Here is a 22,368-nt window from a genome sequence, read left to right as displayed (position 1 = left end):
GCGTTGGCAGAAGGAAAAGGGCGTTTTGAGCATTTTTTGCGTCTCACGCAAGCTACTGCGCTAGCAACAAGAGGCCAAAACATTAATAGTTTTGCCAGGAGACCACCTCTTCAGTGCTACGAATGTGGTGGACCACATCGAGTAGCTGAGTGCCCCATTAGAATGCAAAAGAATGTTGCACTAATGCAAACAAGTCAAGGGAGTGCATTGGCAATGCCAATACTCACTTGTAATCGTTGTGGCATAGATCATTTGATCGCACAGTGTCCTAACGATCCACACGCACCGAAAATCACACCATTGAACTTAATAGAGATTGTTGATGGGACACCACCAACTATAAACATAGTACCAGTAAACGTACTCACACGATCGATGCTCCAAAAACAAAATTATATTTTTAAGGAAAGAGACACGGCATCAATTGCCCAATCTCAGAAAAAGAAGAAAACACGAAGAAAGAGATCGCAAAAAGCAGCGAAGTCAGACCCCAGTTCAAAGACCAACATAGGGACTGGTGACGACCCCGTATATATGAACGATGCTGAAGAAGATTCTGATTCAGGTGAAACCATGGAGACCAAAATGACCACTAACATAGAAACCAACAAGGAAGATCTTCATGAGCCACAATGGCCAGGATCCAAAAAGAAGATAGGAACTTACCCAAACCCTACAGAGGAGATTGAGCGAGTCAAGCAATTAAGGAGTTTGGTAGAAGATACCCAAGGGATCTAGAACCATCACCTAGGAAGATCCAGATTACAGACACCGTGTTCCCTACACAACAACAACCTCACCAAGTCCATAGACCCTTGGACATACCTAGTGTCATCCAAGAAGAAAGTGACTTAAAGTCATGGGAAAGTGGGCGTACTCACTTCTTGATGGAAAGAATGTTTACAGAGGGACTACTTGATCCTATCGAAGAAATGGAGATCCCATCTTCTCCACGTCAAGGGACTCAAGGCCAAAAGGTGCCGTTAAACATTGCCAAATTGATGGATTTCATGTCTTCAGAAGTTAGAACCACCATCATGTCCAAACTATATAAAGACCCCGAGCTAGTCTCAGCTCTTCGAGCCTTCCTCAATGGAGAACTAAAGTTTGGGCTACCACAATTTGCACAGATGGATGGAGTTGGGGAGATGCCAATAGAGGAGGAACACATAGATCCACAACCCAACCTAGATGAGAACCTTGTTATAGAAATACCTGTTAACAAGTTGGGAAAATACTTTGAGGGTGATGAATCTAATGCAACTATACCAATCACTACTAAGGGATTAACTGTGAAGGGAATCCTTGATGGTGGCGCTGGGGTTAGCATTGTGACTAAAAATTGATGGGAAACTATGGGAAGACCTCACCTTGCGACCACAACCATAGTAGTGAAGATGGCCAATGGGTCTATTGTTAAACCTATTGGGATGCTAGAAGATCTCAAGATCAAGGTCTTTGGACATAAAATAAGAGTTACCTTCATTGTTATGGATTTATCCAAGCACACTATGGCATTGGAGATGATCTTAGGACGTCCTTTCATGAGGGAAGCAAAAATGGTGCATGACTGGTCTAAAAACCATGTCTACTTGCAGTTCCAAGATTCTGTCATTCGAGTGGATCTTGTAACTGGTCGAGCACATCCCCTAGGAAACAGGTTTATAATTGAGCATAGATCTGACACCACAGTTCACTCGGCCCCTGTAAAGCGGACACTGATGTTGGGGAAGATTCTCCTTATATGGATGTACTACCTGGGATGACTGAGTCGGAAAATGTGGATCGGGTCCACTTAGCAGCAACCATAGACACTTGGGGAAACAGGGGGACAACCTGGGTAACACCTGAGGAGGATGAAATGCCCGTACCCTTAAATATGCTACAAGCCATGCATATAGCTTCTGTCAAGACTCATCCTAATGTAACAAAAAGAACATACAAGTGGGTCCCTAAAGCTTCTTTAGAGACCATAGCTAGTGCTAAAAAACAAAAGCCTTGTAAGAAACGTCCCACTCGCTCCAAGAAAAGTAAGAAAATGTTGCGATGGATACCTAAACGACTATTGGAAGCCCAAGGCTACTATCAAGGAAATGATCAAATGTGGGTGCCAAAACGTAAATTGTGTTCTTACCTATCACTTAACCCATGTGAGCTCAATCCCGTAGCTCCAAAACGAATCAACAATCACGGAAAGGAAAAAATCACGGAATGCTACACACCCGCTCCAGAGCTAGTTTGGGTATCGAAGAAAGAACGATTTGTTCCACCTAGCTCAAGAAGAGGGGAGTCCCATGAAGCTTCTAGATCCTCATGTAATGCATCCATAGAAGTAAAAGCTTCTCCACAGCCTCCACCTACAATAGTGGACCTCCATGAAGCTACAGAAGAATCCACACCTCTCAGTGTTCAAGAATCATCTGATGAACCACTTCAAGTTCGATCCTGGGAGAGTACCTTACCACCCTTGCAACTCGATGAGGCACCTAAGGTAATAGAAAACTACTGGCAAAAATCCTCACCTATTACCAACTGGAACGATTGGTTTCAAAGGGTGATGAGCTCATTTCAAATGGTATGATCTACCCAAGGAAGGGGGGAGTGTTTGTTGACATCCATTATTCACTTTCTTCCCTCTCAACCTTTCTCCATGACCTCTTAATCTCCAATCTTAGGGAATGTATATATAAAGCCTTATACTCACAAAAACAAGATAAAAAAGTAAAAGAGCAAGAGCCATAACACAAAATCATAAAAACAAATTATGCACAAGAACACGACCCTTGTAATATTTGCACTCTAACCATCATCTATTTGCGTGTACAGATATGGCTAGTACGCTAGAGTCATCCACTCCTGCCTTGGGTGAGAGGTACCCTCGTTACTTTTCACAAATGTTTCACATGGTCTTTCCAGTGCTTGCATGTGAATGGGATTTGATAGGTACGCTAGCATGTGAGAGGAATTTTGAGGAGTTAGAATGGCTGATACGTCTCTTGATCACGTCTGATCCATACTTAGTAGAGAGCGTTTCTCCCATTGCACAAGCCTACCCTTTTGACCAAGATGACTATAGGCATCTAGTGACCTTCTTAGTAAACATGGGCACCTATGATGAAGAAGAAAATTTACATGACTACACGGATGGCACATATGGTCTCATGGATGATGACTTTTTTTATCTCGACGACGAGGATAGGGGTTTAGCCTTAGGGTTTCCCCCCAACCTCTACAATATCCTATTCCCTTGACTCTCTAGGGGGAGTGCAAATAATTAGGTTAGGGTTCCTTATGTTTTTTGTTGTCTTCAATAAGTGTTGGTACCTTTTTCCACTAATGTGCCTCTTGGAGGTATTCCTTTTGTTTCCTAGTGTGTATAGAAGCGTGTTGCTATTGATAGGATTTGGACCTTCATGGAACCTTTATCTCGTTCACACTTCAGATCAAGCGCGACCATCAACACAAACAGGTGTTTTTTGTCCATTAGCATTGCCCCTATCTATTTTGCATCCATGTTTGTCTGCTTTAATTGTGATTGGTAGCCTAATATTCACCGCATTTTCTTAGTATCAAACATTTAATTCAATGTAATTTTTTGTCATAATCACTTGTCTAGGTTTAAAAATCAAGCAGTCCGACTAAGCTAGTTTGACCAAGCTAGGTGTTAGAAATCTTCTCTTAATACCATGGGGAATGCCTTCCTAATAAGCAATGGTTACTTAGGTTCTTAATCCGATTTAGGCAGCATTGTGTGAAATGTACTAGGGCTTTCTAGTGGGCTTGACCCTATTGACCTTTAGCTTAAGTATTATAAAGGGAGTTTACTAGTGTGATGAGCCTGGGGAGGTGTATCAGAGTTATATGACCCCCCAAAGCTACAAAATTAAAATGATGAAAACAAACAAAACAAAAAAATTCAAAGTGCCACAATGTAAAATTTTAAGCTGGAAGAGAAATCCCTGCTTAAATTGGTACTCCACTCACATGTATCGCCTATGGTACTAGAGCCCTAGAGGTTCCCAGTGTGGGCGCTTTTCCTTGAAAAGCAAAAAACCCAAGGCATACAAAATAAGCACACACATCGAAATTGAATCACTGTGAAAAGACTTTGGGGCGTCAAAGGAAAGGTAATCAGTCAGGCGATGATTTCATGAGAAATTCCTTTTATCGTAGCTTAACTACAAGGTCTTCTAGGTATAGCCTCTAGTCAGCCCTCGAACATGAAATACTTGGCTCTCGCGATTAAACAACTTAATTGACCAGAGAAAATTAAGAAGCTTACCCATGGTATTAATAGTCGATCTTTAGTGCCTTTCGACCGTTAAATTAGCGACCCCAGACTTGTTTAATTTTTTACCTTTACATCTATTTATGCATTTGATTATATTGCAATTTAATGTTTATTGCTGACAAATGGTTTAAATTTTTGTTACCAATCAATTTGTCTGCCTAAAACTGCATATGATTTTTAATCGCTTATGACAATGCATTTATTGTGCCAATGGTGTTTGATTTTGCAGTGACTGAAGAAGGCTAAGGACATTCATCTCAAATGCTCTTCCACTTCGACGAACAAGCTTCAACTCAATAGCTTCCGAGGACGGAATCTACATCAGGAAGGGGGGCACGTTAACCCTCACGGCTCACGGACACCCTATCACCTACGACGGACGTTGTAACCTACGGCGGACATTGTATTATTTATTTGGTAGAGTCAGGTACCGGGCTTGTCGGTCCAATAGGAAAAGGGTAAGAGTGATCGCCGATGAGAGGCGCACTCTAACTGGAACATTCAAGGGATTAGTTGGCTAAGCATGGGCGCCCAAGTGTGAATGGGGCGAGCTCATATAAAAGTCAACTAAACCTAAAATTCTCTCATTCTCTCATTTGTGCAATGCAAGAAGAGTGCTCTTGCTCCATCTCCTTCTCCATCTCCTTGTGTACTAGTGTGTGTGTGTGTGTGTACTTGAGAGAGAGAGAGTGTGTGGGTGTGATCGAGCATTGCGGCGGCACGACGGCGGTGAAGCGGTTGAGCGCGACGTAGCGGTGTCTCCTTCTTCTTCGTGGCGAGGAATCCTCCACGGCAGGAGCATAGAGCGGTGAGTGACACACCATTGCCCTCTTTTGAGCTTACTAGTGAGGCAGTCCGGGACGGGCAACAAGAAGAGCGGCCTCTAAACACCCTTCGAGGCTCCCGTGCTGCTCAATTGGGGCTCGGGCAAGCACAATCAGACACAACAACAACCCACAGTCAGAAACCAAACAAGAAAAGGGGCACCACCTAGTTGTAGATGCGAACTAGGACGCACGTGATATTTCCTTGTACTCAAACGCACAAAGAGAGGGGAATGCAAGATAGCCACACACACCAAACACAAACATTCACCACGTCAGAGAGAGGTAAAGAGCACAAATCAACTTGAGCAACTTAATCTTAGCCTTAAAGACTAGATGCACACAAAGCTTGATGAGAAATAGAGGGACAACACAAAACTTGACCTTGTTGCCAATACACAAATTGTCTTAGGGTTACGGGAGCCCTCTCACCGAGCACCCTCTTACAATTTACCTTTTAGGCAAACAATTCAACAAGCCCTCAAACCATCAAGCATGAAATGGCACAACAAACTTCAAGGACAATATACCTTCAACCACCTGATGAGCCACTTATCAAGTCAATTTGGAGAGAAGAGTCGTAGTTGCAGCATACAATTGCACCCAAAACTATCAATCTTATTTATGCACAAGAGTAGGCTACAAGTGTGGTGAAGAGGATAGTATCACTCCACTCCTCTAGATGGCATAACTAACTTCAAGCTTTTGTAAGGTCTCTACTTTAAAATTGCACACAAGTTCTATTACGCATTTGTATTTTTTTGAACCATCACTCCTTATTTAAGATATTCGAGTTCAAATTATGAATCGTAGGTTGAGAAAACCTAGATATTAAAATTTAGCTATATGAATCACTAACTAACTTATTGCAAGACTTATTTACTGATTGTAGAATTTTCTTTTGCCATTGTAAAGTTAATATAAGACTGTAAAGTTTAACTTAGAAATGTAAAGTAAATTATCATTAAGGAAATAAATAAAATAATTACTAAAGACAAAAGAATACACAGGGATGACAAATGAAGGCACATGGATCACATAGGAGGGGACAAAGTGGGACACACTGTCACATGAAAAAGGAGAGGCTACTCTTGACTAATCTTAATGAGGGGGGGCTTGTGTGGCCTTATCTTTTGATGATAATGACAAAGTGGTCAAGCCCATGGGTACCACAAGGGTACCAAAAACGTGGGTATGATTTTTGGAAAAAATAAAAATATATTTTTTAATTAAAAGAATATTTTTTTATTTGAAAAAAAAGTTGGACGTTTTTCTTTCTGCTATAAATAGAGCATCCATGCTCACACTTTAGACATAGAGATTGCCTCTATAGCTCTCACGAAGTGCTGCCACTTCTCTTAGAGAGAAGGCGTCCACAAACCACTAAGAGAGCAAAAACTCTAGTGGACTAATAAGGTGTGTATTAATTGAGCATTCAATTAGTTTTAAGAAGGATATGTGTGTATGTATACTATCTCCTACTCTAATCTCTCTAATAGATTAGTAAGATTCAATTAGATATGTGTGTGTGTGTGCTATCTATTACTCTAATCTCTAATAGATTAGTAAGATTCAATTAGCTTTAAGAAGGTTATGTGTGTGTGTGTGTGTTATCTCTTACTCTAATCTCTCTAATAGATTAGTAAGATTCAATTAGTTTTAAGAAGGATATGTGTGTATGTGTGCTATATCTTACTCTAATCTCTTTAATAGATTAGTAAGATTCAATTAGTTATGTGTGTGTGTGTGCTATCTATTACTCTAATCTTCTAATAGATTAGTAAGATTCAATTAGCTTTAAGAAGGATATGTGTGTGTGTGTGTGTGTGTGTGTTATCTTTTACTTTAATCTCTCTAATAGATTGGTGAGATTCAACTAGCTTTAGAAAAGTATGTGTGTGTGTTCTCTTTTACTCTAATCTTTCTAATGGATTTATAAGATTCAATTAAATTTAGAAAAGGTGTGTGTGTATGTTTTCTTTTACTCCAATCTCTTTAAGTATATCTACTCTCTCTAGTTAGTAGATCTTCACTATTAACTTATGTATAGTTAATTGAAAGTTCATACATAAGAGAACTCATCATATTCTTATTATACATGATGAAATTCTCATTCACCAATGTTATTGTCAATTAGGTTAAATAGAATTTTGAATAATACTAAAAATTGATTTAGTTGAAGTATAGAATTAAAGTTAGAATTGGATTAGAAATGTCATGCATAAAAGTAATGTATTCCTAAACTTTCACTCGTAATTTACACACTTAATTTTTGATTAATTAAGATTAGCAAATATTTGATGTATAGAAATTAGATGTAGAACAACAACACTAAGTGTGAATCCGAGTTGGCGAGGGTTCAAATTACAGACTCTCTTTGAAAACAAGGAGATTACTAGGGAAATTGACCAATTTAAAGTTCTAAGTGTATAACATAAGTGTAGTACAAAAAAATGGTTCCAAAGCGTGCTCGAACCCAAGGCGCTAATGATCATGAAGCTGGTACAAGTAACGGTGGAATCCCTGCAGAAAATGCCATGTCTCCACCAATCGGATCAATCGGAGCTATGGTATAGGCTAGTATTGCAGTTTCAAGTTATGCATCATTGCATATGCGAGACCATAGGAATATATTATTTACCTTATGAAAAGAAAACACGGATCGAAACCACGGGGCTTAACCCCAAGAAACTCGTCATATGTTTGACAAGTAGGAAAGATTGTCTGGTGAAACTGGTTGCTATAGGAAAGAATGTTTGTCCAAAACCTTCGGTATGGTTTTTCTCAAGTATCTCTACCTCTTAGCGCTGGTATTATGTGGCAGTTGTCGAGGAGTGAGAGGACGCCCAGATTGGCACCGTTGTTGCTGTGACGGGAGTACGTCCAGATTAGCACAACGAGTACTTATCGAGCGGTATGGGACGCTCATGAGGACAAGGGTTTTTATAAATAATGTATATACCGATCGGACATAATAGCGTCAGTAGAGATTCTTGAGTGAACCTAATCCAAGGGTTGTTGGTTTAAAATTGGACGACTTCTTTTTTGACAATTGTTTGTAATATTGTTTGAAGTGCTGTTATAACGAACCAGTATCATAAATAAAATAAAGGAACATGTATGTTTAAACAGTGTGGTAGTAATTAGATAACAAAAGAAGGGTGAGTGTGGTGTGGAAAGTGGGAGAATGATACCCCGACGGTATCATTCTATGGACGGGTGGACCCGATGAGTCGGGTAACTTTCCGATGCTAGATTTTTTTTTTTTGTCATAAATCTTAAAAGAGACAAACCTTGGCGGCTATGCTTCTGAAACATGGAGAAAAAAGCGCACAGGTTGGTCACTCTAAGATTTATACTTTTAGGTATAATTGATTATAGATAGTTTTTAGATAGTGTTATGGTGGTCACGCTCCGCCATAGCGAGATAGGACCAATCCTTCACTAACGGTTCATGCCCGTGGCTACGTAGTAGCTAAGGCAATGTCCATTGGTTTTTCCTTATCAGGATTGGAGACCTATCAAAGGTACTCCGCTCCTCTCGACAAGGGGCAGGGACCTCACACTGGTATCAGAGCCTAGGTTAAAGCTTGGGGAGATTTTTAGATTGATGTTTGGATGTTGAAGGATGCGAATGTTTGAAATAATAAAAGAACCTAGAAAAATTGTTTTGAGTTTTTATATGGTATTGAAGACTGAACTTTCCTGGTACAGGAAAATGTTCATTCAGCCTACCAGAAATTCTAGGTGTTCACCATCATGTTTGAAAATGCATGCCAATCACCAAAGGGTGATGATGATTTTGGATAGGGTGTTTGCACCACCTATTCCAAGGGTGCATAGAGGATGGGGTATCAGCTGGAGTCCATCTGGAGGAATCTATACCATCGATGCTGACAAGATATGGTGCATGGATACCAATCTCAAGAAACTTCGTTGGGCAGAGGAGTTAAAAGTCATCAAAGTTTATCTTTTCCTTGGTACTAAGAATCCAGATGCTACCATTACCTTGGGAGGAGAAAAGATATCTCAGACTCAATGGGTCTATAAACAAGTTACAAAAGTTATCCATTGTGGTAGGATTCGACCCATATGTGTATCTCGTAGCTTTCAAGGGTCAAAAGAAACTTATTATTTTGATCCTTTAGCCTATTCTTTTGTAGTCACTAAACTCAAAATATAGAGACATTACAATCCTTGCACCTAAAGACTACCAACCTTGGTAGCAAATAATATGTGTATAAATAAAGTTTGGATTAATATTATCTTTTGTTTGTATTATTGTCTGATCAAGTCTTGCCTTAAAGTGGATTAAAGTTAGAGTATCCAATAAAGTTTCACTTAATCTATATTGCACAGAGTGCGGTGTACACATCTCTTCAAGAGAAAAAGCTACTTCTCAAGCAAGCTAAACTTCCCTCTTTCAAAGGGGAAGGAGCCCTAGTTGAGCGCGATGCAGAAGTGTGGCTCGAAGAGATGGAAGATTATTTTTCTGCTGCTGGTACTACTCTCGATAACCAGGCAATGTTGGCTATGTTTCGTCTCACGGGGGATGCCAAGCTTTGGTGGAAACAGCACTGCAAAGATAATCAAGTAGCTCAAAACACTCAAACTTGGGAAGATATTAAGTATGCTGTCAAAGGACGTTATCTTCCACATGCACACGAATCCCTTAAGATGAATGAATTATTCAACTTACGTCAGTTTCATCTTACAGTGGAAGAACACTACTCCAAATTTGTAACTCTTAGGCGCTATGCTCCGCCAATGACCGCAGATCAGCAAGTAGCCCGTTTCTGCCAAGGGATAAATTCTCCTTTAAATACTCGTCTAGAATCCATGAGGCCTGTAAATTTTCAAGATGCTCTTTTAAGAACTAAACCCTTAGCTAAAGAGATGTCAAACTCTCAAAGGGTACGAAATGGAAATTTAAGGAATGCTGGAAGAAGAGGATGGTCTATGATGTGGAACCAAAGGCAAGTTCACCCAGTTCACCAAACTCATCCAATAGTTGCAGCTTCAGCAAATGGAGCTCAAAATGCAGATCTTAGATGCTATGAATGCAACGAGCTAGGACATTCCAGGAATGTATGTCCTAGGCGAGTCTCCGCAACAAATACACATAATCGAGCTAGAGGACGAGGCCAAATAATAAATCGTGGAGGAAGAAATGGAGGACGAGGTCGAGGGCGCGGAATGGCTGCCAGAGTCAATGCTATCATAGAAGAACCAACATTGGGAGAAGAACAAGAGGAAAGAGCAACTCTACATGCTACAATTGATAGCCCAAAAGCAAGACAACAATATGTTGTCATTCAAACACCTGCAAATCACTAAGGTGAAAAATTTGAGCTTCTTATTGATTGTGGTAGTACTCATTCTTTCTTGTCACCTAAATGTTTAAGGAGGTTAGGACTTAATCAACATCCTACAAGAAAGATGAGAGTTGAATTAGCCAATGGAAAGGAGGTGTTATCTCAGTACACTGTGGGCAAAATAGATTTCAAGTTGGGAGAATACTCTACTTCTGCTACTTTTCGAACCTTACCCATAGGAATCTATGACGGAATTCTTGGAATGGATTGGTTAGCCAGTCATAATGCCAATATCCATTGTGCCCAAGGAAGTGTTACTTTTGTGGACAACCAAGGTCAAGAAGTCACTATTCAAAGCCAGAATGGACGATCAAAAGCTTACTTGGTCAAAGCTAATCGTCTTTTGAAAGGGTTACACAAGGGTCAACAATTTTTTGTAGTCAAGCTAAACAAAGTAGAAAAATCTTCTTCCAACCCTGAACCAATGTGGCTAGAAGAATTTTCGGATGTTTTCCCTGCTGAACTTTCTGAACTACCACCACCTAGGGAGGTAGACCATGAAATCAAAATTTTTCCAGGTAGTGAACCAATCTCAAGAGCGCCGTACAAGATGTCACTTCCAGAGGCTATAGAACTCAAGGAGCAGCTCAAACAGTTGATTGAGCAAGGGTTTATCCAACCTAGTTCATCTCCATGGGGTGCACCTGTTCTCTTCCAAAAGAAAAAGGATGGCTCTCTTCGACTTTGCATAGATTATAGGGGCTTAAATCAGGTTACCATCAAGAATAAATATCCAATTCCTCGTATTGATGAGATGCTGGACAGATTACATGGAGCCAAAATATTCACGAAGATTGATCTTCGATCTGGCTATCATCAAATTCGAATCCAGGAGGCTGATATCTCCAAAACAGCTTTCAACACTCGTTATGGTCATTACGAATTTACAGTGATGGCTTTCGGACTTACGAATCCTCCTGCAACTTTCAATCGTCTGATGCACGATATCTTTAGAGAATTCTTGGACGATTTTGTCCTAGTATTCTTTGACGATATCTTAATTTATTCCAAATCAGAGGAAGAGCATGAAGGACATGTTAGGAAAGTGTTAGAGCTTTTACGTCGAAATAAGCTGTATGCAAAGAAAAGCAAATGTACCTTCTTTACCCCTAAGGTCTGTTACTTAGGGTTTATCATTTCACCTGAAGGAGTCTCTGTTGACCCTGACAAAGTCAAAGATATTGTGGAATGGCCTCAAACCACTTCACAAACCGAAGTCAGAGGGTTCTTAGGTATCACAGGGTGGTACAGGATCTTTGTAAAGGACTATGCTCTTAAAGCTGCACCACTAATTGACTTGCTAAAGAAAGGAGCTACGATACTTTGGGAAGAAAAACATGAATCTTGCTTCAAACAGCTGAAGGAGTATCTTGCTTCAGAACCTCTCTTAAAACTTCCAGACTTCACCCAAGAATTTGAAGTGATCACAGATTCTAGTAACCTTACATTAGGAGGAGTCCTTACTCAAGAAGGAAGGCCTGTAGCTTATACTTCTCGGAAGCTTAGGATTCATGAAGTGAATTATGCTACACATGATTTAGAATTGCTAGCAGTTATTCATGCTCTCAAGCTATGGAGACATTATCTATTGGGACACAAATTCCAGTTGGTAACAGATCACAAGAGCCTTAAGTGGATTTTTACCCAACCTAACCTTAACATGAGACAGAGGAGATGGATAGAGCTCATGCACGAATATGATTTTGATATTAAATTTAGACCAGGTAAGGATAATGTTGTGGCAGATGCCCTAAGGCATAAAGCTTTTCTGGGGGCAATTTCCATGGCTAACAACCCTATTCTAGACAAGGTCTTGGACACTGCTGTCAGAGATACAGATTACCATATGCTTGCTAGTATCCTACGTGAAGAGAGGGTATCATCAAATCAGCCTAAACCTCTACATTACTCCTTAGAAGATGGGAAAATTTACTATAGGAATCGATTATGCATAACTAAGGATTCTACCCTAAGGAATGCTATCCTATATGAAGCACACGATGGCCCAAGTTCAGGACATCCAGGTTATGCCAAAACCATCAATGCAATTCGCAGAAGTTACTATTGGCAAGGTATGAAGGGTGATGTCCTTCGCTATGTCAAGCAGTGTTTGTCTTGTCAAAGGATTAAGGCAGAGAGACTAAAGATGCCAGGTAAATTACATCCTTTAGATATTCCCCAAATGAAATGGGAATGTATTAGCATGGACTTTATCACCGGGTTTCCTTCTGGCCAAGCTGGATATGATTCAATCATGGTCATAGTCGACTTGCTTACTAAAGTGGCTCACTTAATCCCAATCAAGACAACCTTTATAGCTTCAGATATTGCTTGTCTGTTTGTGAAGGAGGTTTTCACAATTCATGGTTTACCCAAGAGGATTGTTAGCGATCGTGATGTCAAGTTTACTTCAAAGTTTTGGGTATCATTGTTTCAAGCTATTGTAACCCAGTTATGTTTTAGTACTGCTTATCATCCTCAAACTGATGGCCAAACTGAAAGAGTTAATCAAGTAATTGAAGACATCCTTAGAGCCTACTGCAATAGAGAACCTTGCAAGTGGATTCAATACCTACCCTTGGTAGAGTATGCATACAATTCCTCTACTCATAGAAGTATTGGAATGACACCTTTTAATGCTCTTTATGGTCAAGAATGTTTATCACCTCTTAACTTTTCTGACCCCACTATAAGGGTAGAAGCCTCAAAGAAAATGATTGAAGAAATGGAAGCTCAAACCAAAGCTATTCGAAGGGATATTCAAGCGGCTCAAGATCGACAAAAGAAGTACGCCGACTTAAAAAAATCTGATCGGATTTTCAAAGAAGGTGACAAAGTTTTCTTACGAGTAAAGCCCAAAAAGAGCAATCTGTCTCTCGGAAGGTATAAGAAGCTTAGCTACCGATATTGTGGACCTTACGAAATAATCAAGGTTGTAAGTGATCAAGCATATAGACTAAAACTCCCTTATCATCTCAAAGTGCATGATGTATTTCATGTAAGTCTGTTAAAACCTTATGGATATAACCCTGACCATGTCCTTGATGATGAGAAAATCATTTTACCTGCTCAAGATGTTCTACAACTCCAACCTGATACTATCCTAGAAACTCGAGAGAGAAAGCTTAGGAATAGATCCATCAAAGAACATCTTATCTTATGGAAGGATTTCCCTATAGAAGATGCTACTTGGGAAGATGAGACATCCCTTCTTAAGGATTACCCTTCACCGTTCTTGAGATGAGGGCATCTCAAATTCTAAGTTGGGGAGATTGTAAGGTCTCTACTTTCAAATTGCACACAAGTTCTATTACGCATTTGTATTTTTTTGAACCATCACTCCTTATTTAAGATATTCGAGTTCAAATTATGAATCGTAGGTTGAGAAAACCTAGATATTAAAATTTACGCTACAAAATTCTGACATGTTTAGCTATATGAATCACTAACTAACTTATTGCAAGACTTATTTACTGATTGTAGAATTTTCTTTTACTACTGTAAACTTAATATAAGACTGTAAAGTTTAACTTAAAAATGTAAAGTAAATTATCATTAAGGAAATAAATAAAATAATTATAAAGACAAAAGAATACTCAGAGATGACAAATGAAGACACATGGATCACATAGGAGGAGACAAAGTGGGACACACTGTCACATGAAAAAGGAGAGGCTACTCTTGACTAATCTTAATGAAGGGGGGCTTGTGTGGCCTTATCTTTTGATGATAATGACAAAGTGGTCAAGCTCATGGGTACCACAAGGGTACCAAAAACGCGGGTATGATTTTTGGAAAAAATAAAAAAATATTTTTTTTGAAAAAAAAGTTGGACGTTTTTCTTTCTGCTATAAATAGAGCATCCATACTCACACTTTAGACATAGAGATTGCCTCTATAGTGCTCACGAAGTGCTGCCACTTCTCTTAGAGAGAAGGCGTCCACAAACCACTAAGAGAGCAAAAACTCTAGTGGACTAATAAGGTGTGTATTAATTGAGCATTCAATTAGTTTTAAGAAGGATATGTGTGTATGTATGCTATCTCCTACTCTAATCTCTCTAATAGATTAGTAAGATTCAATTAAATATGTGTGTGTGTGTGCTATCTATTACTCTAATCTCTAATAAATTAGTAAGATTCAATTAGCTTTAAGAAGGTTATGTGTGTGTGTGTGTGTTATCTCTTACTCTAATCTCTCTAATAGATTAGTAAGATTCAATTAGTTTTAAGAAGGATATGTGTGTATGTGTGCTATCTCTTACTCTAATCTCTCTAATAGATTAGTAAGATTCAATTAGTTATGTGTGTGTGTGTGTGCTATCTATTACTCTAATCTTCTAATAGATTAGTAAGATTCAATTAGCTTTAAGAAGGATATGTGTGTGTGTGTGTGTGTGTGTTATCTTTTACTTTAATCTCTCTAATAGTTGGTGAGATTCAATTAGCTTTAGAAAAGTATGTGTGTGTGTTCTCTTTTACTCTAATCTTTCTAATGGATTAGTAAGATTCAATTAAATTTAGAAAAGATGTGTGTGTATGTTTTTTTTTACTCCAATCTCTTTAAGTATATCTACTCTCTCTAGTTAGTAGATCTTCACTATTAACTTATGTATAGTTAATTGAAAGTTAATACATAAGAGAACTCATCATATTTTTATTATACATTATGAAATTCTCATTCACCAATGTTATTGTCAATTAAGTTAAATAGAATTTTGAATAATACTAAAAATTGATTTAGTTGAAGTATAGAATTAAAGTTAGCATTGGATTAGAAATGTCATGCATAAAAGTAATGTATTCCTAAACTTTCACTCGTAATTTACACACTTAATTTTTGATTAATTAAGATTAGCAAATATTTGATGTATAGAAATTAGATGTAGAACAACAACACTAAGTGTGAATCCGAGTTGGCGAGGGTTCAAATTACAGACTCTCTTTGAAAACAAGGAGATTACTAGGGAAATTGACCAATTTAAAGTTCTAAGTGTATAACATAAGTGTAGTACAAAAAAATGGCTCCAAAGCGTGCTCGAACCCAAGGCACTAATGATCATGAAGCTGGTACAAGTAACGGTGGAATCCCTACGGAAAATGCTATGTCTCCACCAATCAGACCAATCGGAGCTATGGTACAGGTTAGTATTGCAGTTTCAAGTTATGCATCATTGCATATGCGAGACTATAGGAATATATTATTTACCTTATGAAAAGAAAACACAGACCTAAACCACGGGGCTTAACCCCAAGAAACTCGTCATATGTTTGACAAGTAGGAAAGATTGTCTGGTGAAACTGGTTGCTATAGGAAAGAATGTTTGTCCAAAACCTTCGGTATGGTTTTTTTCAAGTATATATCTCTACTTATTAGCGTTGGTATTATGTGGCAGTTGCCGATGCGTGAGAGGACGCCCAGATTGGCACCGTTGTTGCTGTGACGGGAGTACGTCCAGATTAGCACAACGAGTACTTGTCGAGCGGTATGGGACGCTCATGAGGACAAGGGTTTTTATAAATAATGTATATACTGTTCGGACATAATAGCGTCAGTAGAGATTCTTGAGTGAACCTAATCCAAAGGTTGTTGGTTTAAAATTGGACGACTTCTTGTTTGACAATTGTTTGTAATACTGTTTGAAGGGCTGTTTTAACGAACCAGTATCATAAATAAAGTAAAGGAACATGTATGTTTAAACAGTGTGGTAGTAATTAGATAACAAAAGAAGGGTGAGTGTGGTGTGGAAAGTGGGAGAATGATACCCCGACGGTATCATTCTATGGACGGGTGGACCCGATGAGTCGGGTAACTTTCTAATGCTAGTTTTTTTTTTGGTCATAAATCTTTAAAGAGACAAACCTTGGCGGCTGTGCTTCTGAAACATGGAGAAAAAAGCGCACAGGTTGGTCACTCTAAGATTTATAGTTTTAGGAATAATTGATTATAAATAGTTTTTAGATAGGGTTATGGTGGTCACGCTCTACCATAGCGAGATAGAACCAATCCTTCACTAACGGTTCATGCCCGTGGCTACGTAGTAGCTAAGGCAATGTCCGTTGGTTTTTCCTTATCAGGATTGGAGACCTATCAAAGGTACTCCGCTCCTCTTGACAAGGGGCAGGGACCTCACAGCTTCTCCATGCACCTATGTGTAGTGATGGAATAGAGCACTCACAATGCACACACTCTACACAACTAGGCTTGAAGAGTGGTGTGTTATGTGTTGAGAATGGTGTGGTGTAGTGTGATCATGTGATGTTTTACAAGGGAGAGAAGGGCTCTATTTATAGGTTTTAGAAGCCCCAATTAGGATTAGGCCTAATCAAGTTTATTTGAAGAAATAAAAGATTATGCATATTTTAATTTTTTTTATGAGGGTGGGTCTCTCTTGTCCTTTGAGTCACATGGATGTGGGCTCAAGGGAAGAGAATTATTGAGGATGAAAGGAGAGAGGATTGAGTGAATAATTGGGGAGTGCCTACTCTAGTAGAGGGTGCATTTTACAATAAGGTTAGTGGTTAGTAGTTAGTAATTATCACTAAAAAATATTTACAAAATCATTCACCAAATGGTGAGATATATGATGAGAAAAGTTAGAGAAGGGATGAGCTTGTAAAGAGAGATTGAAGCTTTGGAGAAGTTGACATTCACCTCTTTACAACACCGGAAGAAGAAGCAGTCAGCATGGCGAAGCAGCGCGTGTCGATGAAGCTATGTTATCTTCAAACCTTAGAAAATTCATGATAAAAGCCTTCATTTGCAGAGGTTATCCTTGGATTTTTGCTGATTTTTTGAAGTTCTTTACAAAGCTGAAGAGAGTATGGTAATATGGACATATATGTAGAGAGAAAGGGGGACACATAGGGTGTAGAAATGGAGGATGAAGGCTATGGAGGTGTCAGAGATGTGGCAATGGTGAAGAGGGTGAATTAGGACATGGGAGTTGCAGGTTTGGGAGTGGGAAGGAGAGGGAGGAGTGTGTGTGAAAGAGGAAAAATGATAAAGTGGAAGAGGGAGTGTGGCTGCATAGCATGGGCAAACCGGGGTCCACCAATAAAATCATAGCTCACAGCTCGTAGCTCAAAAAAATATGAAAAAATTTGAGGTGAAAGTTCAGCTCACGAGCTACAACTTTTATTTGTATCACCTTTTCAAATTCGGGGATCATGTGATCTTTAAAAATTCAGCAAAACCGACTGGTTTTTCCACTACACAAGGTCCTTGTGAGGTCCTTCTTTGGATGATTCTTTTGAATACCTCCAAGAGTGAGCTCCCCATGGTGCATGCATGCATGCCACATACCCTTGACCTTATTTGGTAGGTCTATAATTGAAGATATTGTTGAGATCATGATATAAGTGAATAGTACAACTGAGAAAATCAAATATTGAGGGGTCTAAAAAAATATGTACATGTCAAATATAAACAATATAGGTGGAAAAAATATAAAGGGGTCAAAATAAATCTCTCTCATTATAAGTCTACCATAAAAAGATGAATATTTTTGGTGTTCTAATTTATGAGAGTAAAAGAGAATAGATGTAGGAAGGAAAAATCACAATAGTGAAAAAATATACACATAAATAAAACTAGTTTTTTTGGATTTTTGTTGGGATGGAGTTACACCAAAACTAAGAGAAGCTTGCATGAAATTATTTTTATATGGAATAAAGAGTATGCAAAATGGTAAGAAAAAATATGGTAATGGTGAGTCAATGTACATAGCATAAATAACACACCATAGATAGAAATATTTAAATAAATACCAAAATAATTATGAAAAATCCTTTTATGTATGCCGTATATACAATGAAATATTTACACACAAATGGGCCATAATATATTTTATTTATTTTTTTGGCTCAACTAGCCCAGTGACTAGCTAGCTAAGGGTTTTTAAGAAAATATGGAGAAAGTCCCTAACTCACACACGCCTATGTACAGTGAAATGGTAGGGATAACCAAAATGTTTGAGTGATTTGATAGGGTGAGGTAGCTTACTATGGCAATTATGGAAAGCCGAAAAACGGCTATCACTAGTTAAGCTAGTTGTGCGCTTGGAGCCGTCTGTGGCTCGCACACAGTGTTAGGCAAGTCCCTTGCTTCGACAGTGCGGCAAGGAGTGCACAAATGGGGATAGTGTTACCCATTTCCTTAGCATCTATATACATGTATTTTTCCCTGAACATAAAGGAGATTCTCCTTTTAGGGAATTTAACATTGGCAGCCAAGCGATCAAACCATGGTGCCCCTAGGATTACATCCTCATGCTTGAGAGGAGAGATAAAGAAGTCCTCTTTGTCCACATAGCTTTGGACATGGAGCCTCAATTTCCCGATTAAGGGAGTGAATGAAGCTTCTTGCCCCTTGAAAGCACTGTCTGCGGGTAGAACATCTCCCATCTCGTAGGCTTGTATGCCTAACTTGGTGGCCAACTCTATAGATATAAAATTGTGAGTAGAACCAGGGTCAAAGAGAATAAAAGCATCATGTTCTCTAACCTTTCCCCAAGCATGGCATAGAGGAGATCCTTTGTGGTGAGTTTGGTGAGTCTCCTCCTCTTGGATTTCAACCAAGGTAGCTCTAGGAGGATCATGGCGGGTGTTCTTTTGGGGACAAGCGCGGTACACATGCCCTTGTTCGCCGCACTTGAAACACCGGTTATCCTTGCGATAACGCTCAAGCTCTTCAAGAGAGAGTTTGTTTTTACCTTTGTAAACTCCCTTCTCTTTAGCTTTGTTGGAGTTGCCCTTAGGAGACTTTTGGACATTGTCCTTCCCCTTAGGCTCGTTGGAACCCTTGTTTTCCGTGGGCTTATTATTTCTTTTAGCCCCTGTTTGGAAATTGATTCGAGAGGCCACCATAGTATGGTGTATTACCGCCGATATGATACGTGGACTTTGGGAGTTGACATACTCCGCCATTTCTTCGGTTAAGCCCACACAAAATTGTTGCTTTTGCTCTCCAAAATCTAACTTTTTGAAGCAGTGGCTTTGGGTTGTAGGTCCCAAAACTTGTCTACATATTTGTGGATGGATTCATAGGGAGAGAGCTTTAAGCTTCGCCATTCACTGAGTACTTTGTCTTCGGCATCGGTGGCCAAAAACTGCTTCATAATGGAAGCTCTTAAAGCTTTCCAGGTTCGTGGAGCTTCACCATTGGCTTGTAGGCTAGACCACCATTGCATGGCGGACTTTTGAAAGTGCATAGCTACATGGCGTAGCTTAGAGGACTCCGTGAAGCCCTCATCTCCAAACGCCACATCAAATTGTTGGATAAAGGCCAAGACTTTGTCCGTAGCACCAAAGGTCCCATCATAGGTAAGGAAAGAGATGCTCTTCCATCCCTCTTTGAACTTCTTCAGCTTAGACAACCTCTTCCATGCAGCAAGGATTTCCTATGGCCTCTTCTTTTTAATGGTTCAAAGGTTGCACCATCACTTTCTTCAGAGGTGAAGAATTTGAGGAAGGTGGAGAAGAGGGTGACCTCTTTCTTGCCTTTTGTCTTGATCTTCATTGTCTTCACCATCACTTTCATAAGAGGAAGAGGATGAAGAAGATGGAGAAGAGGGTATTCTCTTTCTCGCCTTTTTCTTCTCTTGCTTTTTGTCATCCCTCTTTAAATTATGGTGTGGAGAAGGGTGCGATGGTCTTCTCCGTTTTGGAGGTGATGGAGAGCGTTTAGCTTGCCATCTTCATGGAGCCATCTCCGCCGAGGTGGCGGGAGACTCACTTCTTTCTCGTTCCTTTGATGGAGGCTCTTGAGTTCTCCTTTGGGAAGGAGATGCATCATCAAGAAGTAAATTCTTGAGCCCTTCGTATGGATTCTCTTCTTCTTTCCGAATCGGAGAGAGACCTCTTTTGGAAGTTTCACAAGGAGGCTTCCTAGGTGTTCTCTCATCATGGTGGTGAGCTTGGAGAATCCCATGAGCAAGGAGCTGCCATTGCACTTCACTTTGGAGAGATGGATTGCCCATGGCTTGTTGAAGCCTAGAAAAAGGAAAGTTAACAAGCATCGGGGCATCATTAGTAGCTTGCTCATTAGCAAAATCAAAGTTATCAACATTAATTTCACTCTCTTTACTATTGTCAGCCATTCTAACAACTTTTAGGTGTAAACTTTTTAGGTGTACTTTGGCACTTCAAGCCCTAGTTGCTACTCCTCTTTACCCCTTTAGAAAAAGAACTCAAGCTATTGTACTCGTGGCTCAAATACCATTAATTGCAAGGAATAGAAGAGAGGGTCGTTCAACACCAAAACAGCACCGACTCCTGTCAAGCTTCTAATAGCTCAATAGTGGTTAAGCCGTAGGCAAGCCCCGTAGGACTCCACTATTAAGACCATAGCTCTCGACGGTGATGTCCCGTTAGCTGCACGAAGATAGGCGCACTGCAAGGCTGAAAAATCCCTATTCTACTTTCTCACAGGCAATTAATAATACCAACCATTTATAGCTAGCTTGAGGACCTCCCTTCTTGAGCAAGAAAAGAGAAACCTTGTGCTCTGATACCAATGTAACATTTAATGGCCTAAAAACTTGTGTGTAGAGGAAATTAGCACGAACATAGTGGGCATTTCATTAGAATAGATTCCTAATGAGAATTACAAGAGTGCTTGGGTGGAGAGAGCAACAAAAAGCATAAGACCTAGTTAGATAGCATGAACAATACTTTCAAAAGAGAGAGAAATTAAGTTGTTGACAACAGTTGAGGACCGGATTTACATGGAGCCGGTCCCCCCTCCAAAAGACTTTGTATTATGGTTTCTTCCATCAAGAGAGACATTGTACAATACAATTCTTTGTGTTCCTTCAAGACTAGCTAGTGCAATGAAGATGAAAGATTCATGCACTAAGCAAAACACTTATCAAACACAACATCAATTCTCTCCGGTCTCAGACCCAAGACCTCACACACCTTCGAAGATGGTGAGAGCTAGCGGGGTATGAGAGTAGATTGAGAGGAAGAAGGAGTATTCTTACGAGAAAGATTTACATCTCTTCACATAATCACTCATATTAGCATAGCTTAGCTTAGTAATTAGCATGGTAGAGGAGATGAGCATGCATTGAAGCTTGGCTCTTGCTTGGATTTGCATCACAAGGCCAAGAGTTGTTGGTGTAGGCCCCTTCTCACAATCTTGGAGTAGGTGGTAAGCTTTCCATTAAAGCTTGAGAAGGAGAGAGAGTCTTCTTTTCTTCACGCATGAGATTGTGTGAGTGTTTTTGTGATAATGCCTTGCAAAAATCAGCCCCCTCTCTCTCTTGGTCGACCCCTCTTGCTATTTGCTCATGTTACAGTCTCATTGGACCTCCCTAGAGCTAGCCAATGAGAATTAAGCAGTATAAGTGATAGCCTTCTGACATGTGTCCCCCTTTCCCCTTTTGTGAGAGCTTTATGTAATTAATAAATGCAACTAAACTCTCATTGGACCCCTTTGCCTCCTGGCCAATAGGAATCAGGCAAGCCATTGGGCTGCTGAATGCTCATTGGTCCCCTTGGGAGACTGTCCAATAGTCTTCTAGAGAGCTTAATTCTCATTGATTCTTTTATTAAGTGTTTTTAAATTAATTAAACTAGATTTACTCTAGCCTAATTCTCATTGTTCCATCTCCAAGGCCATCCAATAGGAATTGGGTACACCTTGTGGGCATCTGGGCTAGGGAGCTGACATGTGTCCCTCATTCCCTTTGTGTAAAGGGAGCTTGTGTGTGTGTGTGTGTGTGTGTGTGTGTGTGTGTGTGTGTGTGTGTGTGAGTTGCTCTCTCATCCCCTACTCCCAAGGCTTGCCCCCTCCTATGTAGGGATTGATGAAGACTTTTTGGACACACAAAGCATCCAATTCCTCCCATGCTTGACCTTTGCACACAACCTTT

This window comes from Adiantum capillus-veneris, chromosome 26 (genome assembly GCF_014529385.1).
Source record: "Adiantum capillus-veneris isolate H3 chromosome 26, ASM1452938v2, whole genome shotgun sequence".
NCBI lineage: Eukaryota > Viridiplantae > Streptophyta > Polypodiopsida > Polypodiales > Pteridaceae > Adiantum > Adiantum capillus-veneris.
Note: the sequence above shows the minus strand (reverse complement) of the source record.